The sequence below is a fragment of the Balaenoptera physalus genome (genome assembly GCF_965194825.1).
Source record: "Balaenoptera physalus genome assembly, chromosome: 13".
In the NCBI taxonomy this organism is placed as follows: domain Eukaryota; kingdom Metazoa; phylum Chordata; class Mammalia; order Artiodactyla; family Balaenopteridae; genus Balaenoptera; species Balaenoptera physalus.
This window is the reverse complement of record NC_138892.1, coordinates 17,976,177-17,995,811: the sequence shown is the minus strand read 5'-3', so window position 1 is coordinate 17,995,811 and position 19,635 is coordinate 17,976,177. Positions and strand designations below refer to the sequence as shown.

Sequence of the window (19,635 nt, the reverse complement as noted above, 5' to 3'; positions counted from 1 at the left end):
GGGTCGCGCGCGCCACCGCAGTTTGGGAGGAAACTTTGGCCGGGTCCTGGGCTGACCGTCAGGTTGCATCCCCCACCTCCTGCGTTCCGAGCCCCCCCGGGCCCGCCGGGCCGTGTGGGAATGAGCCCCCTCCCCGCAGTCCCCGGTGGCTTAGACAAGTTCCACACCTGAAATCTGGACTCGGGAAGGGACAAGGCTTGCCCCTTCCGAGGGGCGCGAAGGAAAGTTTGAGACCTGGGGAGGGAGGGACGACCTCGACCGTGGCGGCCCCGGGTTCGCAGCTCCGCTCTGGAGCCCAACAGGTAAAACCTTACAAAGAAGCTTCCGGGGCAACGGGAGTCTCCCCGTGGAGCCATGGTCCTCCACCCCAGCAGGCCCCCACTGGGCCACATCGGCTCCCAGATCCATTTTTCACGCCTCCGAGTTGCCTTTCTCAGTATAGTCACAGCAGTAACTTGCTTTTATAATTGCAAGGAGGGAGGTGCAAACACATTTCCTTCCAGGGCTGTAGGGTTGGTGTTTTCTTTTTGCCTCCCGCGTTCTCCTTTCAGTGTGTGTCTAACCCAGACGCAGCCCCGAATTCATCTAGCCTGCATTTGGGTCGACGGCATAAAGCTGTTCTTTCCGTCAAACAGGCAGGGCTGCCTGGTGCGGGATTCCTTGACAGCTCAGGGCAGAATGGCCTCTCTGCCCTGCTGGGCCTGGAGCAGTTGTTAAGGCGGCCACTTTGCCAAGAATATGGTCATATGGCCTGGCACTACCACATGTAACCTCAGGACACCAAGCCAGCCTTGTAAAGGGTGGCTTTTGTTTGCAGCTGGGTATTTTTAGTTTCATGTCAGCAAACTACAGCGGTGTTCGTCTCCTCACCCAAACCGGTGGTTGTGAAACTTCTAAGGGAATTTAAAAATGGACCTGGCTTGCCTGCCGGCTGCCAGGCGATGGTTGCGATGGGCAGGACCAGACAGACAGTGTCATCCCGGGCCAGACTCCCCTGGGGCGGGGTGGGGGGGCGGGGGCTGGAGACTGGGTGGTGTACAAATACACTGGAGCTCCAGCAGTTTAAACAAAGGGCCGAATGATTTGGTCTAGACACTACAGATGTGTTTAGGCCACTTAAAGTTTTGCCTGGACCGAACATGCCAGGTAATTCTCTGCAGAAATGCCTGGAACAGGGATGAATATTAGTCTCCGGCAGGAATGTACTTTAACTTCTCTGTACCTGTTAATTGTCCGGTGAGATACTAACTAGAAAGACTGCTACTATCCATGGTTTTCATGCATCCTGGGCTTTTCTTATCCTCTGTGAGAATTAGGAAATAACTGTCTAGCCAGAGATACCAGGAAGAAATTCCCAACTTGTAATTTGCACTTTGTGAAAATTTCCAGCTCCAGTTGGAACATTAAGTTGACTTGAAAGCAGTGGTGTTAGCTCCTTTCAGTCTGGCCTTTTGGAACCAGGGACAGAACCTTTTCCAAGGCTATACTGATAAGGATCCTCTGCTCTCAACCTTGGCTTCCCTTCCGGGTCCCACTTCCTCCCCCCAAAATAGCATTTGTTGATTATTTGTGTCTATATGAACATGTTCTTCTGATACTTTCCCCCAGTCCATAGCAAAGACTACTTTCAATACATGCTATTGAATGTAGAACTGCAGGTAATTCAATTGAAAGGTCTTCCTTATTTTTTTTTTTGGCCACGCGACAGGCGTGTGGGATCTTAGTTCCCCAACCAGGGATCGAACCTGCGCCCCCTGCAGTGGAAGCGTGGAATCTTAACCACGGGACCGCCAGGGAAGTCCCGAAAGGTTTTCCTTATTTTGAATTACATATGGTTCCATGAAAACTCCATGTCAGTGTCAATGGGACATAAAAATATGCTTTGAAATTCATATTAAACATTTACCCCCCCCCCGCCCATTTTATTAAACTACACTGTTGATGACAGCTGATGTTATATCTTTTTCCTACCGCTTTGCATTTCCTTAAAAGTTAGCTGATCTTTGGTTCTCCGAAGGATTTAGGGTAATGATAGCTGATCCTTTAGCCTGGCTCTGCAGTTTCTGTTTCTCCAGATCACTCAGGGAGAGGCAGAAGGGACCACAGCATGGCACAGATTGTGTTGCTAAAAATTTGGAGCCCTCTGGCAGGAGGGCTATTTCTATTTCTATCTGAAATAGCAAAGTAGTATTCAAAAAAGAAATGGATTCCTGGCTTCGTTGATGGCTAGAGAATACCTGGAATGTGTGAGGAGAGAGAGAAAGAATAAAAGGAGACAGTTGGCGGGGTGGGGGGGGTGGCGCTGGCTGTCTCTCCCTCTGATTCTAATCTAGGGTTCATTGTCTTCTGTACTTTTCTAATATATAAACTTGAGTAATTGATCTTTAATTTGGTTGGAGGGTTCAGCAGAAGTGGGCCTTGTCAGTAAAGGCAGTTTTCTTTTGTGTGTGTGTGTGTGTGTGTGTGTGTGTGTGTGTGTAGAGTTCTTAGGACTTTCTACGTATAGGACCATGTCATCTGTAGATACAGTTTTTTATTTTTTCCTTCCCAATCTGGATGCCTTTAACTTTATTTATTTATATATTTATTTTTATTTTATGGCTGTGTTGGGTCTTCGTTTCTGTGCTAGGGCTTTCTCTAGTTGTGGCAAGCGGGGGCCACTCTTCATCGCGGTGCGCGGGCCTCTCACTATCGTGGCCTCTCTTGTTGCGGAGCACAGGCTCCAGACGCGCAGGCTCAGTAGTTGTGGTGCATGGGCTTAGATTCTCCGCGGCATGTGGGATCCTCCCAGACCAGGGCTCGAACCCGTGTCCCCTGCATTGGCAGGTGGATTCCCTACCACTGCGCCACCAGGGAAGCCCAAGGCAGTTTTCTTTAGAGCTTTGACACTCTGAGTTAATAGTCTTAGGGCAGGGACTGGGTTTTAGACCCCATTCTAACCCCAGTGTTTGGCACAGTGCCTGGTACATAGTAGTTTCTCAATAAAATATTTGCTGGATGAATGCATGAAGTGGCTAGACTCTAGGAGACCTGCTTCTCCAGTTTCTGGGAAGGTTACATTAAACCTTGCCAAGAATACCTGGTCAGTAAGTCTGGCTCTCTAGGAGGAATGTGGAACACCGGGGACAAGGTCTGGACACTTCTCTGCCCTCCTGGCCTCTGAGATCCCCCGAGTCATGGATCAGGTTTAAGCTCATCATGCGCCAGACAGGAGCATTCCCCATGGCCTAGATTTGCTGCCCTGAAGTGTGAGGCGGTGAGACACTGCTTGGGTGTCCTGGGTACTGGGGAGGCTGGCCTCATTTAGCCACTGACCTATAGAACCCCATCTGCAGGGGACACCTTCTGTGGGCGTGAACCGCTCCTGATGTCGGTGAGAATGGAGCTCCATGCCTGTGGTTTCTGCACAGGTTTGACTCCATCAGCGATCATGTCCTGTGAAAGTGCCTCCCGAGCATTGACGTGGCTCGCATACCTGCCGAGACCATACCTGCCCCAGATGGCTGGCCTCTGATGGAGCTGTGTCAGGCCAGGCAGAGCTGCGAGGCCTCCAGGCTGCATTTGTGCTGAGTGTGTGAAGGCAGCTCCTCTGAACCTTCCCTTTGTGTTACTCCGTAGGGTTGTGGTTTTGTTTGAAAGCTCCTGTTCATAGGAGAGAAACCTGCGGAGAAAGCCTTTTTTTCTCTCTTGCTCTTCCTCTCTCTCTTTTTTTTTTTTCCTTTTGTGATATGTTTACTTTCATTGTCGCTTGGGATTTCTTTGCCTTGCTTGAATGTATTGAAAGATTATACCCTTTATTTAAAGAGTTCTTGGGTTACCCCTTTGTAGTTCACTTGATTAGATTGGATGTGAAATGGTCTTGGGTTATAATTTTAATTTAATTATAAACGTAATATGTGCTCATTTGAGAAAATTTAGGAAGTACAGAAGAAAAACAATCATACATTAATCTACGACCCAGAGGCAATGGGTACTTTTTTTCTGTATATTATGGAATATATATATATTAAAAAAAATTTGAGATCACATCCTGGATTTTGTACCTTGTTTGATAGATAATATGTATTTTAGACAAATACATCATTATGGTCATTATGGTGACCAGTTATTAAGTTTAAAGACAGAAAATTTAACCACAAACTTTTAAATTTATAGAGTTGCATATACCTCTCACCTTCCATCCCCACCCCTTTGCAGGATGTCAGTCTGGTATCATGCCTTTTTTTTTTTTTTCCCCCTGCATGTATTTAATTTTAAAGAATCTTTTTGCTGATACATGAACTGAATTCGGAGTTATACCAGTTCATAGGGACTGTTTTTATATATCTGACATCTTTATCCTTTGAAAAGATGTCAAGAAGGTCTCAAATACGACACTGTTTTAAATCCTGGAAACAGCATTAAATGACTGAAAGATAAGATGTTTCTAGCATGGGGTCTCCCCTTGGTGGTTTAAATGTTTGCACCTCAGTGGGGAATTTCATAGTTGCACAAAGATAAGACAGATACACTTAGGCAGTTTCCTTCCATGGTTATAGCCGCTGTCCAGGAGTCCTCATTTCGTTGCCTCTGAAATAAAAGTGGTGATTGGGCACCAGAAAAAGAGCGGTTGGGGTATTCCTGATGGGTGAGGGTGGGAGAATCCACCCTCCAGCAGAGGCTGCTGTTTGTATTTATCTGGATGAAAAGTCATTTTGCTTATGACGAGCTCTGCGGGCAACAGCCATTTAAAAACAGGAAATCAAAGGCTTACAAGCATGGGTACCACCCTTTCCCTTCTTAAGCCCACCAAAAGGACAAAGCTCTTCTTAATCTGGGGACGGTGAGTGGAAAGACTTTCGTGAAAGTCACGGCTGCTTGTAAGGTCAGAGTCTGAGACAAAACAGAAGTTGTTTTACATACTCATTTTCACTTTTTAGTTTTTCTTCTCTTGACTTTTGAGACCCCATCTTTATCACTGGTGAAGAGGGAGGCAGTTCTGCCTCTGACATCATTGCATAATCTGATCTGTCCATTAAAAATTCCTAGAATTTGTAATTTGATGCATCTCACACCAGATGTGATTGATCAGAAAGTAAGAGTGGAGTTGCTTTTTCTTTCTCTCTGTCTCTCCTCTACTCTGTGTTGGGGTATTGTTCTAGGCACTGGGGATGCAATGAAACATTATTTTTGCCCTCATGAAACTTACATTCTAGTGGGATAGGCAGGCTTTAAGGAAATGCAGAAGTCACATAGGTGCCACATCAGATGGTGTGAAGAGAGAAAAACAAAGCAGGGGAGATGAATGAGGGATGTGAGAGGCCAGGCTTGCAATTTAATATAGAGGACGTTACGGGATGTCGCTGACAAGACGACTGGACCACAGAGACCGGAAGGAAGTGAAGGAGCTGACCACGTGTCCGCCCAGTCCCAGGCAGAATGTTCCGGGCAGAGAGCAGCACAGGTCTGTGCCCTGCGGCAGGACCATGCCTGACAGGCAGCTCTGAGTGTCTGGAGCAGAGGGAGGAAGAAGCTGAGACTAGGAGGTGGAGAGAGATTGTGTGGGCCTTGGCCGTGACTGGGGACAGGACGGGAAGCCCTGGAAGAGTTTGGGCCGAGGACTCTTGGGGGAGGGGGCACAACAGGGGTGGATGAACCGAGGTCTCTTGCTTGCGCTTCTGTGTTTATCTTCAGCAGCCCTTGGGTGCACTTGGGTGAAGTGGTTACCATGTAAATCCCACTTCCCCTCCACCACCCCCCCACAAACTAGACCACCCCGTTGTCAATTTTTTAAAGCAGTACCAATCAGAAAAAAAAAAAAAAAGATTTGACAGGAATTTTAACTGAGCTTGTGTTGGGAAATTCTTAAAATGTTCCGGGTGTGATCCACGGCATTCATAGATAAGAACAGCCATCAACAGCTGCTGACTTATGGAAGCACTCAGGAAAAGTAGAGATTGAATGGATTGATGATTCGGGAGTGAAAGACCCAGGTCCTACTGTGGGCATTCTGCCTAACCCTATGAATTATTATGTTTTATCAGTTCTGAAACACTCATTTTTTCCCCCACATTTTCCTTTTCATGAAATTTGATGTGCTGTAATTGATAGTATCTTAGTACTGTGCTGACCTTTAATGGAGAGCCTTTTTTTTTCTCGGAGGAACATAGAGTGGCAGTGTCTTACAGTTGATGGCTTCGGACCCACCTCTGTAAATCATGAAAGTACTTTTTGTAACCCATGGTGCACTCCATAACCTCAGTCAGGTGATGAAAAATGGCACTCAGGCTGCAACTGAGGGCCTGGAGGTACCTGATTAGCCCTGATCACCTGCTTCATACAGGCTTTGCCAGCGTGCAGGCCTTTGAGTCTTTTCTGCTGTGCCTGGGAAATTTGCACCTATTTTCAGAGCCTCAGGGCTTGCAGTTAGCATGTCTCTCTGGTTAACTGATGAGGTTGGTAAGAGTCAGAATGGGGACGTGGGGGAGTGAGTTATTTAATGTGGGGCTCAAACCTGGAAGTTCACAGAGAAATAGACCTCGTGATGTTTCTTGAGGAAAATGTCACCGATGTGGATTTTTACTTTCTTTCGAGGCCACTGAACGCCCATGGCCTTCGTCATTTCTCTTCTCTGGCCCTTTTAGAAATGGGTAGTAGTTATTTGTTTACTTGTACATCTCCACATTTTGAGGAACCTCTACCAGGTTCCTCTTTATAGCCTCTAAGGTCGGCCCAGAGGTGCTTAGGAAACATTTAAAGAGTAAATAAGTGATTGGCAAAGACGTCTCTTCTGCCCCCTTGCCCACCTCACCAATATGCGTACGGCCCAGAGGGAAGAGCCAGGTTTGTTTGCTGTATCCAAATAGCTTCTGGTGTGGTCTTGTTTTATTTGTCTCCCAAACCTCTTTGCTCCTGGTTTGCTAGGATTCAGTCAGGCTTCGGGGCAGGAACTAGAAAGCGGTCTAGGTATTTTAAGCAGAAAAGTATTTAATGGAGGGAATCTGGTCCTTACCAAATTGTAGGGAAGGCTGGAGACATAGGGCTGTCGGCTGGACCTCCGTGAATGAGTCTCAGCTAATAGTAGTAGTATATGTAATAACATATAGGCAAACATATATTGGCACGGCTGCTCAAAAAAACTGACCCACTAAGTGTGCTACCACCTCTGAGACTGTCTCTGGAACTACTGAATCCAAGAACAAACTAATGACACTGCGAACCTGGGATCAGAAATCTCAGTTATAGAATCGGGGTGCTTCCCCACTGCAGCCACCTCTCGACACCCAGAAAGCCAGAGGGTGGTCCCTTCCATGCTGTTGCAGAAAAAACCCTCACATCTCTGTCACCGGGAGGGTGAAAACAACCCAAAAGGCAGGAAGGTGGCCTCTTTCTAAATCTGAAGTGAGTGCTTCTATTTGGGGGAGTCAGACTCACATTCAGAACCCTAGCTTCAAGGAAGCCTGGGAAACACAGCTTTTAAATCAATAGCCTCTGCGGTATAGAAAGACCTTCTAGAAGGGGGTGGAATGGATGGTGAGCCGACGTCCAGAGTACTCACCACACCCTATTGGTAAAACATATGTGAGCAGCCATCCCCCACATATTTTGTTTATAGCAAGTGTATACATATCACTCCCATTATCTAAATATGTAGGATAAGGATATTTCTAAGTTTCTAACAATAGTGATCGTAAATCCACGTGTTCATCACCATCTGGGAAGTTCTGTTATCTAACTCCCAGTCAACTCCAAGTCTCTCATCCTTTTTGCCTTGTGATATGGCTTACAAGACTCTGGGAGAGAGAGGAATGCCATTTTCCTGTGTGCGTGCGTCATGAGTATTATCTCCAAGCTGTAGTTTCTTTCTTTCTTTTTTAATTTGGCCACGCCGAGCGGCTTGCGGGATCTTAGTTCCCTGATCAGGGATTGAACCTGCGCCCCAGCAGTGAAAGCACCGCGTCCTAACCACTGGACTGCCAGGGAATGCCCTCCAGGCTGTAGTTTCTTGACTGGGATCTCTTTAAGCCTCTATTCCATTTTATGAGGATTAGTTTAGGTGAAAGTAGATAATATAATCTGTAAATCTACTTACGATTCAGTTGTAAATGGTGATCCATCAAAATATGCTGAGAGCAGTGGGGTGACTGAGTTCCTTTGTCCTTCTTCCGTCTCCCTCCTCAGGATGCCTGAGTTTCATAAATGGCATGTAACTTGCTATGACAGGTTAGATGGGGGTGTTTGTTTTGATTAACATTTAACATGAATTCATATTTTTAACATTAAATTTCTTTTTCTAGAGTCAATGAAAATGGAAGGCCTGATGTTTCCTTCCCAGGCCCCTTTGTGCTAGATCGAATGTCCACTGGACTTTGGGACCCCAGGTGTAAACTGGTCTTGAATATAGTTGCTGATTGTCAGACCTGCCACAGTCAAGTGTGGGTAAAAGTACAGTGTTCACCTGGAGCTCGTTCTGGCAGTGGTGAGTCCGAGTTCGGCTTTGGATACATAGTATGGGCAGGAATGATATTTCCAATATCACTGGAGTTCAGGTCCCACTGAGATAGGTATGGATAGAAATAAAGAAACTCGGTAATGTAAGCGTTGAAATCCTAATCAATCTCTGGCTTGAGTGCTTATCTTAAAAGCCTTGTGAAAAAAACCCCCACAAAGGCAACGCCAGTGCAGTAGGCTGGTGGATGGGTTTCTGTTAGAAACTGTTAACTTCACAGGATCCCAGAAGAGGGAAAACACAAAGGCCCCTCTAAGGTAGTGTTGTTAACACTTTACATTTCTTAACAGTGGACATATTTTACCTCCAATACTGTTGTTCATGATCGTTCACTACGGTGGAAAAAAGCACAGAATTTGCAGCCCAGGACCAGCGTTCAGGCCCTGGCTGTCCACTGTATCCATTCGACATCACTCAAGATATTTTTGTTGAATACTTGTTAAGAGTTAGGCTCTGTGCTCGGTGCTGGAGATACAGCAGGGACCCAAACAGACATGGTTCGTGTCCTCATGGTACCTTCAATGGACGGAGACGTAAACAAATGCATGTTTAAACCACAGAGTGTGTGTGATGGTGACAGGTGCTGCGGAGAAAAAATAAAGCCGGGAAGGAGGATGTGACATGGAAGCAGTGAGGGGACTGCACTTTTAAATGGAGGGGTCCGGGAAGGCTCCCTGAGAAGGGGGTTTTAAGATTGAAGGAGATGCGGGTATAAGGGGGATGAGCTGATAAAGAAATTCAGATATTTATTGGGTATTATTTCCTGGAGGCTGACATGGGTCACGTGCTTAACATGTATTATTCCTTACAGGAATCTTACAAGGTTCACCTATTATAGTCACCATTTTACAAGGCGAGGTGGGGAGACTGAGGTCACACAGAGAGGAACTGATGACACGAGAGTTAAACCATGGCTGTCTGACTGTTGCTCGGAATGTCTAGTAGGGGCTCTCAGTTGGGGGCTCCCCCCTGGCCCCCACATTTGGAAATGTGTCTCGCCGTGCTTGTTTGTCCCAAGGATTGAGGGCATCAATTTAGTGGGCAGGGCCAAGGATGCTAGACATCTCGCACAGGGTGGGATCTTTGTGCCCATCAGATAGTCATCCTAACCAAGGGCCAATGATACTCCTCCTGGAGAAATACCTCAAGACCCTACACGTTTCAGCGACATCTGGTATAGTACCTGGCCATACTCGATGACTTGGGAGGGTGCCCGGCTCATTGTAGGGGCTTAATAATTGATTGAATACAAGTCACAAACGCAAGAGATTTACTCTCCTCGTTTGCCAAGGGAAGGTAGTAATATTATCTCTCTTCCGCGGTGGTGGTGAGGATTAAATGAGAAATGAGATGTGAAAATACATTGAAAATGGACGCAAAAACAGTGTATGCATATTGTTAAAATAAATGCACTGTGTTTCCTCATTCTAAGATTTTAATCTTTGTGTTGACAACAACGCTGTTGTGTTTCATTCTGCTGGAATCCTGAGCAAATGTTTTAATGTTTATCCATTTCGTAGGTGTGACCTACCCTGTGAGGTTTACCGAAAGGGTCCTCTGTCTAGACTCCTATGATATCGTCTTTCTGGATGCCCTGACCCTCTGTCTGCTGTGCTGTCGCACCTCCCATGCCAAGGCCAAAGCTTAGCTGTGCCTCTGTGTAGTGTTTTGCAAAAGCTGAGTTTACCTGGTGAAAAATCAGCTTGCGGTTCCATGCTGAATGCAAAGGACATAGGTTTTCCCCCCAATTATGCACATAAATTACCCCTCAGGTTCCCGTTAGCTTTAAGAAGTGACACTTGAAGAAATACAACCCAGGGCACCCGTCAGTGCCATTTCTGCAGCGGAACTCTGAGGAGGATGAAAGTCGTTTCAGAAGAATAGCCATTGAGGAACGGCAGCCCTTACAGGAGCTATGGTTGGATGCATTGCACAGGCCAGGACCGATTGGCCTTGGTCTCCACATTCGAGCCTGTGGTGTGAGGAGGAGGACTTTCTGAGTTCTTCTTGCACAGGGGCCAGTCACCACCCCCTCTTAACTGCAGGCCTGGTGGGGCTTCCTCTGCTGGCTGGCACTCGTAGCAGGGGCAGAGGCCCATTTCTGCCCATCATCACCAGAGCACGTACTGAAATTTAGTCGAAAGACTAATCCTGATTTGCGCGAGGCCCAGGGTTCTTCAGCCTGAGACGGAGGGCCTATCTGATGCTCTTCCACTCCGCCTCTGGCCCCTCAGACAGTTCCTGCTGGGCTTAGTGCTTAAGGGAGGGTGGGAGTCTGTCGTTGCTCCCAGTTCTTTACAAGAACTTTATCTTTTTAAGCACGTGGAGCTCCGGATGAACTTCCCACCTCATCTAACTGATTTAGACCAGTGGTTCTCAACCGGGGACAGTTTTGCTCCCTTCTCCTCCCCAGTGCAGGGACATTCGGCAGTGTCTGGAGACAATTTGGTTGTCACAGCTGGGGAGGTGGGTCCTACTGGCATCTAGTGGGTAGAGGCCAGGGATGCTGCTAAACATCCTATAACACACAGCACAGCCTCCCACAAGGAATACTCCAGCCCAAAATATCGGTAGTTGGGAAATCCTTATTTAGATTCCATATGTTGCTGATGCTTTACTAAAAATAACACTAATGAGATGATCACTTAGTGATACTATGTGTCAGACAGTATGCCAACTGCTGTACTTGGATAATCACATTCACTCTTCACCACAACCTGGTGAGATGGGCGTTTACCAATCCCATTGTACAGATGAGGAAACTGACGCTTCCAGAGGTTAAGAAGCTTGCCTGAGGTCATAGAGCTGGAAAGTTGGGACAAGATCCTGGCTTAGGTCTAACTGACACCGGAGACTGTTTTCTTCACCTCACCAGTGTATCTCATCTGCATGTTCTTGGTTTTAGCTAATTAGGTCAAGAAGTAATTATTTTATAAGGGCCTTAAGCACAGCTGTGGATTCTCTGTGGGGCATTCAGTGATAGCCCCTTCTCTTCTTACCTACACTCTCTCCTGGGTGAGCACATCCCCTCTTGGGGCCAGTGCTATCACCTGTGTTCAGATGACACTCACCTCTCTTCAACTTGGTTGTGTCTTGAGGTAAAATTCCAGTTCATATGTTACCTCCTGTGTGAAACCAACATCCATCTCCTCTTGGCCAGGTAAGCGGATAGGTGTCCTTCCCCTGTGTCCCAGGGTACTTCCTATGTGCACGCCTCTGTCATTACGTGCGCTGGTGCATTGGCTTGTCACGAGCAGGCCGTGTCTTGTGTGCCACGGTATCCCAGCACCTAGAATAGACCCTGGTAAAGGTAGTTGTCTTACTCTGTTTGGGCTGCTGCAACAAAATCCCACAGACCGGGTGGCTTATAAACAAGACATTTGACCTCTCATTGTATCTCCACAGGGCGGAAGGGGTGAGGGAGCAGTCTGGGGCCTCTTTTTTTTTTTTTTAATTAATTAATTAATTAATTAATTAATTTTTGGCTGTGTTGGGTCTTCGTTTCTGTGCGAGGGCTTTCTCTAGTTGTGGCAAGCGGGGGCCACTCTTCATCGCGGTGCGCGGGCCTCTCACTATCGTGGCCTCTCTTGTTGCAGAGCACAGGCTCCAGACGCGCAGGCTCAGTAGTTGTGGCTCACGGGCCTAGTTGCTCCACGGCATGTGGGATCTTCCCAGACCAGGGCTCGAACCTGTGTTCCCTGCACTGGCAGGCAGATTCTCAACCACTGTGCCACCAGGGAAGCCCTGGGGCCTCTTTTTGAAGGGCACTAATCCCATTCATGACAGCTCTGCCCTCATGGCCTAACCACCTCCTGAAGGCCACGCCTCCTAATATTATCACCTTGGGCATTAGGTTTTCACAGTATGAATTTTGGGGGGACACAAACATTTAAACCATAGCAGTAGTCACTTAGTAAATATTGATTGAAAGGACGAATACGTTGATAGTAATTGGTGGCCAAGAAGAAAATCCTTTATTGGGATGGCAGGTATGGAATTTTCAGCAATTTCACTACTGATTTGATCTCAAGTGTGATTCTACAATGAGCTGCCAGGTAAGAGAGCAAAGAGCAAATCACTTAACACCCTGGTTAGATGTAGACACAGCCAAAAAGTGAACAGTTCTCAGAGATACGGTTATTGTAACGCTGTAAGCAGTGTGTGCCGGGATCTGCAGATGCAGCTCGGAGTACCCTGCTAGGGCAGCGCTGCCCAATAGAAGATGCTGTTAGCTGCATATGTCACTCTAAACTTTCCGGTAGTTGCATTAAAAAGGTAGGAAGTAACAGGTGAAATTAATATCCAAAGTAGTATTGGGACTTCCCTGGTGGAGCAGTTGTTAGGAATCCGCCCGCCAATGCAGGGGACACTGGATCGATCGCTGGTCTGTGAAGATCCCATGTGCCGCGGAGCAACCAAGCCCGCGCGCCATGACTACTGAGCCTGCGCTCTAGAGCCCGTGCCCCGCAGCAAGAGAAGCTACCGCAATGAGAAGCCCACGCACCGCAATGAAGAGTAGCCCCTGCTCGCTGCAACTAGAGAAAGCCCGCACACAGCAATGAAGACCCAACGCAGCCATAAACAAGCAAAGTAGTATCATTTTAAGAGGCAATACATAATTAAAAATCATTGAGATATTTTGCATTTCTTTTTTTGTACCAAGTCTTCAGAAACTCAGTGTATATTTTACATTTACAGCACATCTCAATTCAGATTCACCACATTTCAAGTGCTGCCTACTGAATAGTGCAGCTCTGAAGTGTTGGAGAACTTTCTATGCATTGGATTTAAGTTTTTTTGTTTATTTTTTTCTCTTTTTTTTGCCCCTTCCCCCCTTTTCTAAGGGGATGTTTTCCTTCCTGGGTTTAAGCTGTACCCTTTGGGAAGACTATTGATTCTCTTAGGACTCTAGGTGTTAAATAAGAGATACACGTTGTGGAGTCACATATGTATAGCTGAAGTAATTTCAGGCCTCTAAGGCATCTTCAAAGTCTTGTTAGCTAATCAATCGCCATCTGAAGCTTGACTCTCCTAATGAGAGCCTAACAAACTCTGTAACCTAGAGAGAGAGTCTGTCAACTTCATTCTACAGATGAAGTAGTGGAAACTCAGAGGGGTTCAGGGAACTGCTTAAATTTGGTTTAAAATGGGTTCTAAAGCAAACGTTTGCGTGCAGAGACTGGTCCAAGGAAGAGTCATTCTATCAAGGTGGACAGAAGCACACATGATTAACTGTCCGATGGGGCCAAATGTGATTGGGGTTACGAAGAGAGAGAGAAACAGCTAAGGAAGGGAGGGGTGATTGATTTAGAGAGGGGTGTTGAGGAAGACTTCACAGGAGAGGTGATGTTTCTGCCCTGGGCCCTGGAGGACGACTGGAGATTTGCTGGGGAGATTTAAGAGGAGAGAACGGACACTTCAGGTGAGGGTACCTGCCAGAACCAGGGTGGGGTGGGAAGGAGAGCGATGTCTGGGGACACAAGAAGCTCCAGGCTGGAGAGGTGGGTGGGCCACCAACCTGGAGGGCTCTGAAGTTTGAATTTTATTCTTGGGACCCGGGAGCTATAGAAGGTTTAGGGTCTCCTGTTTGTCAGATGATGAAATTTAAGTTCAATTGAATGAAACTCTCTTCTTTGAGGAAATGTCTATTTAGGTCTTCTGCCCGTTTTTCGATTGGGTTGTTTGAATGAAGCTCTCTGGTTTCATTAGAAGGGCAGAGGTTTTCAACTCACTTTCTCAAAATGAACTTGGAGCCATTTTGAAAGAGTTTCTATTATTATTATTTAATGGGGGAGGGGTGGAAGAAGATTATTCATGAATGTCTAAAGTGCAAAGGAAGTAATAGCTTAAAAGCGCTCTGGGACGGGATTGAAAACTCCGCTGTTTGCATTGCTCCTGCCGAAATCAGAGGCCACGGAGGTTACGTTTCAGTCTCTCAGTTAGTTGCTAATGGTGCCCTCCGTTCACCCTGGGAGGGCCCTGGGAGAAGTGGCAGGAGAAAGGGAAAGTGTGTAAATAGTTGCAGGGCGGAGAATTTCTTGCTTCAGTGCGGGTTCTTGGGTCTGTCTGGGGTCGTCAGGTTGCGGCTGTGGGCTGCCCCGGAGGTGAGCAGTGTAGGCTGGACCGAAGTCAGACCCTTCCTCCTGGGAACCAAGACCCCAGGCTTTAAGGCCCCGTAGAGACTCGCCCTGTGCGCTGTGTGTGGGGTCTGATCTCTTTGTCTCCCTGAAAGATGCTGCCCTGTGTAATCTTCATATCAAAAGGCCGCCTCTTTTGAGTCCCCACTCCTGGGCTGTGGGAGAGAGGATGGGTTAACTGTAGAGCTCTTGCACCACAGAAGAAGCCATCTCTCGCTTTCAGAATCACTTCTGAGGGTCATTGTGCTTGGTAGAAAACTGAGGGCCCCCTTCATTTTCTCTGCTAGCCAGTGGCACTTGACATCCATTGGTAAATATCCTCAGAGCTGGTTTCCTCATTGGGGTATCTCGTCACCTTTGATCTCCTTTTTTTCCCCATAAAATAACAACCCACAGGGAGAACTCTCCCAAGTGCTTAATTAAAAAAAAAGAAAGAAAGAAAAAGCAATACAATGTCATTACAGACGTGCAGCACTTTTTAAGGGGGCGTGTGGCTGTGCAAGCTACAGTGGTTTTGGGATTTACACTTGCAGACTTGTGAGGATTTAGGGATTAGGGATTGGAAGGTCTAATTAAGACAGTACTTATTATTGGGAGTCTATGCCAAAGTACTGGAATGGAGATTATTTTGAAAATGGAAGAGGTAGGTCGTGAATCCTTTTAAGAGCCAAGGTTTTACGGTATGTAGGGCTCTCTGTATAATTTTGCTGTTCAAAAATAGAAGTACAGGTTTGAAATCAGAAACTGAACAGGCAATTTTTTAGTCACCTGTAATAAAACAGCTTTTATTGGGAGAGTGTGGGCCATCCCATGAAAGACAATTATGTGCTTAAAAATGTTAACTAGTAATGGTGGCCTTGCTCATTTTAGGATAATCCATTTAACTCAGGAGGGGAGTGGTTCAGGGTTCTTTTCTACAGGTTTCTGGAAAGAATTCTTTTGAGGCTTGTGCCGACTTTTGTTTCCTGTGTCTGTAAAAGCAAATTGAGAATTTAAAAATAAATATAGGTCTGATAGCAAGTGCCTTCCTGAAAGTGGCATTCAAGCAACGTGAAGGATGTTGTCATTGGAAAGTCACAGCGACATTCCTCCTATATTTTCATAGGAAATAAAAGAGCCATGAATTCAGAGCACTGAGTTCTCAGCATGTAAGCCTTGGCTGCCATAGCTGAGGGTTTGATTTGTTCTAAAACAAGGGTAACCCTGACTGGAAGAGGAGGTGCAGTTAAGTTGAAAGGGCATTGGGTGAGGGGTCAGGAAACAAGGGTCCTGGTCCTGGTTCTTCCACTTCCTTCTGGGGACCCTCTCACCTGTTACTAACGGATGTCAACGTTGGCAGTTTTTAAACTGCTGCTTCAATCCCAGAGGGTCCAGAGCAGATAACTTAATGTCAAGGAGGGTTCCAGAACCCCACCCATCTCAGAGTGGCTCTGTGCCTGTTTTATATTTTGGGGTTCTGCGTAAAATTTTGTTAGAAGAAAGTGTTTCAAGGCTAAAACCATCGACAACTTTGCAGTTGACTGCTGAGACTATTTCTAAGACTGTTTCTCCCCACTCAGATTTTATTCTGTTAGCAATTCTCAAAATTGATACACATTTACAGTTAAATCTCAGTTGAAGTGAATAATTACTGTTAATCCAGTATGAACAGGCTGACATCTCTTCACCCCTCCATCCTTCACTCAAACATTTATTGACCAAACATTCATCTGACTACAGAGACAAATCTAAATAAGACTTAGTTCCTGCATTCAGATAACTTGCAATTTAGCGAGTGGTGACAGACCCATAATTGTGAGCTGTAAAACTTTGTAAAAACGGCTCTGGGCCTCTAGAAAAAGAGGAGTAATTAGTTTAGGGGAGGTCAGGGAACTTCACAGAGGAAGAACATTTGAGCTGGACTGCAGTCATTCACTCAGTTATTCAACAAGCATTTATTGAACGCCTTCCGTGTGTGCCAGGACCCTACCAGGTGCTGAGGAAACAGCAGGGGACGAAACAGACAAGATCCCTGTCTCAATGGAGCTGACATTTCTTGGCATACAATCTATCAAGTGGCAAGGTTGGCAACACCTCTGGCTCCTTTCCATCATCACCCCACCCCTGCCCTGCAATATCAAAGTAAAGCAATGGTTTGTATATATATATATTTTTTCTTTTTTTCAGATTATAAACTTAATTCAGGCATATTATGGAGAATTTTGAAAAAAATGCAACCCACTTCCAAAAATGTCACCGCTGATCCTACCGCCCAGGAAGGATCTCTGTTAACCTCTAGTCTGTTTTCCTATGCATCCATACAAATGCATATATTTATGCATCTATACAAACATATGTATTTGTATAGATGCATAGAAGTTATCATGCATATATTACAGTGTGTCTTGCTTTTGCTGCTTTGTACTGAATCATAGGCATTTTTCTCATGTCATCCAATTTTCTTTGAAAACACTAATATTCCATCATATGGATGTCATAATATTCCATTGTATGGATATGTCATCATATGGATGTAATTTAGTCATTCTCTTTTGTTGAACAATTTTTGAAAATGATTTTCCCTCTTAAAAAATTGCCACAGTACACCTTTCTGTACCTAAACCTTTGTCTGAGTTTCTTAATGTCTCTTTGAAATAAATTTTCAGAAGGGGAATGCACAGGTTATAAACTATCGAAGGCTCTTGATTGGTGTGGCCAGAGTGTTATCTAGATGGTTGTATCTATTTATGTTCCAACTGCAGTGTATGAGAGTGTCGGTCGTACTGATGGCAGCCAGTTTGATTTGGCTGCTGTCCAGATTCCTAACAGACCCTCCCGCAAACTCAGCATGGATGGTCTTGTTTAGTTTTTGGTCCATACTAGATAACAGGCTTCCAGAGAGCACCAAGTGAGTCCCCAGTGCCTGCCCTGTCACAGACTTGCAATAAAATGAAGGTTTGTTGAATACATGCTTTTGTGTCTGAACGAGTGAGCCACAAAGGGTAGGAGGGAAGTTTCACTTGACAACTGGGAAGAGAAGAGAACTCCCGTCCTTGTCCCAAATCACCTTATCAATGGACTTTCAGGAAGAGGGAAACCCATCAGTACACAAGTGCTTATCTGAAAGCCACCTCCACAATCTCCATGCATGTCCGAGAGGCCTGTAGATCATCCACAGGGTTGAAATTCACTTAAAAGATATGTGTTGACTGCTGACTCCTTGGGCGTCCTTTATCTTTGTTAAATCATTTAGTCATCTCAACAGCCTGGTGAAGGTAGCACTCACTTTTAGGTGGGACTCAGAGAAGTTCTGTAAGTAACTTAAGGTAACACAGCACTATGGTCTAAATATTTGTGTCCTCTCAAAATTCGTATGTTGAAATCCTAACTCCCAAAGGTGATGGTATCAGGAGGAGGGAACTTGGGAGGTGCTTTGGTCATGAGGATGGAGCCCTCAGGAATGAGATTAGTGCCTTATAAAAGAGGCTCCAGGGAGCTCCCAGCCCCTTCCACCAGGTACGGGCACAGAGAGAAGGTGCCAGCTATGAAGCAGGAAGATCACGCTGGCACCCTGATCTTGGATTTCCAGCCTCCAGAACTGTGCAAAATTGATTTTCTGTTGTTTAACCCCCCCAGTCTGCGGGATTTTGTTGCGGCTGCCCGAAGACACACAGCTGGTAAGTGGTAGAGCTGGGATTCCCAGGTCTGTTGGACTTCAGATGCTCTTAACTTCTGTGTGCAAACATGGGCTAGTGTCTGTGTGAAAACCTCCTTTCTGTGATTGAGGAGGAAAAATGGATAGCAGGGCGATCCCTGAGCTGGAAGGAAAATGGACAACTGCTCAACGGTTGATAAGACATAATAATAGCTCTAGGAGGCATTGTGCACTCAATGGTCCTCAACCAACGTGAAGAAGGAATTCAGATGAGAGGGTGTTTGTGTAGTGACCAGGACCTAGGTATTATGGCACCGTGGAGCCATTCTTTACATGCCTTGCGCCATTCCCAGAAGGGTGACAGTTAGCAGTGCCCTGAGAAGGAAGCCTCTTCCTGGGCAGCTGTGCCTTGATGCTCTCAGGGTTGGGGGATCAGGCTCCCCTAAACAGGAAGCAGGAGTAGAGGGGGTGGGGAGAGAAAACCAAAACCAAACCCAGCTCATGACTATGTCTTTCCTTTTGCAAAAGTGAAAGAGACACACACACACACATACCAGATGGGGGTTTCCTGTGTGCTCTCTGCATTGCCTCTGCCTTCAAAGGGGAGGCCTGGATATATTTAATCATTCTCTTTTCTTGGGTATTTTAAAACAAGATTTTCCCTTTAAAAAAAAAGCCACAATAATCATTTTTATACGTTCATCTTTGTATTATTTCTTTGAAACAAGAATGGAAAGTAACTTATTCTTGATATTAGAGTGAGACTGGATATAAGCCACTCTGGTGGCAGCAGCAAGGGGTGTTTTAGGGCAGACTGTAGCCGCCCCCATAATTTCCACCAGCCTGCACTGGATCGCCCCAAAATACACACTAAGGAAAAATGCAATGTCTGCTATGCAGACGTAGTACCTGGCACCTCTCTTCCTCAAGACGGTCTCCCCAAAGCCTTTTCATCTCTGAAGTCCGGAGTCATCACCGTCCCCCTTCCCATATTCTTTCTACGCACACCCTGACTCTCCATCAACCTAGCGCTGTGGTAGAAGTGGATGATGGGGAAGTGAGATGAGTCTAAAATAGCTGGCTATTAGGTTTCCTGTTAAATAGGATGTGGTCAATTAACTTCGGTTATCTGTGTGTCTAGTTCAGGCCCTCGTGCAACAGTGGGTGTACAGAGGGCCCCGGAGCGTCCTGCCTGGGCTGAAAGCAATTTAAGCAGCACAGGGACCCAGTAGCCACCTTGGAAAAGCCACTGTGATTTAGCTGTTTGGGAAATGAAGGCGATGTTCCCTGTAGCTGTCAGCAGTAGCAGGCAATTTCAAGAGCTTCAGGAGGTGGCTGGAATCATCTAGTCTCTGTCGTTTTGGGGCTGTTGACAT

At 46.1% G+C, this 19,635-nt stretch overlaps 1 protein-coding gene and 2 long non-coding RNA genes across 6 annotated transcripts in view; all 3 read left to right on the top strand.

Annotated features, from left to right (window-relative positions):
• Window positions 1-19,635, top strand: part of LOC309640621 — a 487,501-nt gene that overhangs the window by 185,143 nt on the left and 282,723 nt on the right. The gene's annotated exons all lie outside the window — the stretch shown is intronic.
• Window positions 1-19,635, top strand: part of CHST11 (carbohydrate sulfotransferase 11) — a 282,761-nt gene that overhangs the window by 1,007 nt on the left and 262,119 nt on the right. The gene's annotated exons all lie outside the window — the stretch shown is intronic.
• Window positions 1,032-11,931, top strand: LOC309640614. Its single transcript, XR_014252304.1, has 2 exons — window positions 1,032-2,424; window positions 2,859-11,931. It is a non-coding gene; the product is annotated as an uncharacterized lncRNA (long non-coding RNA).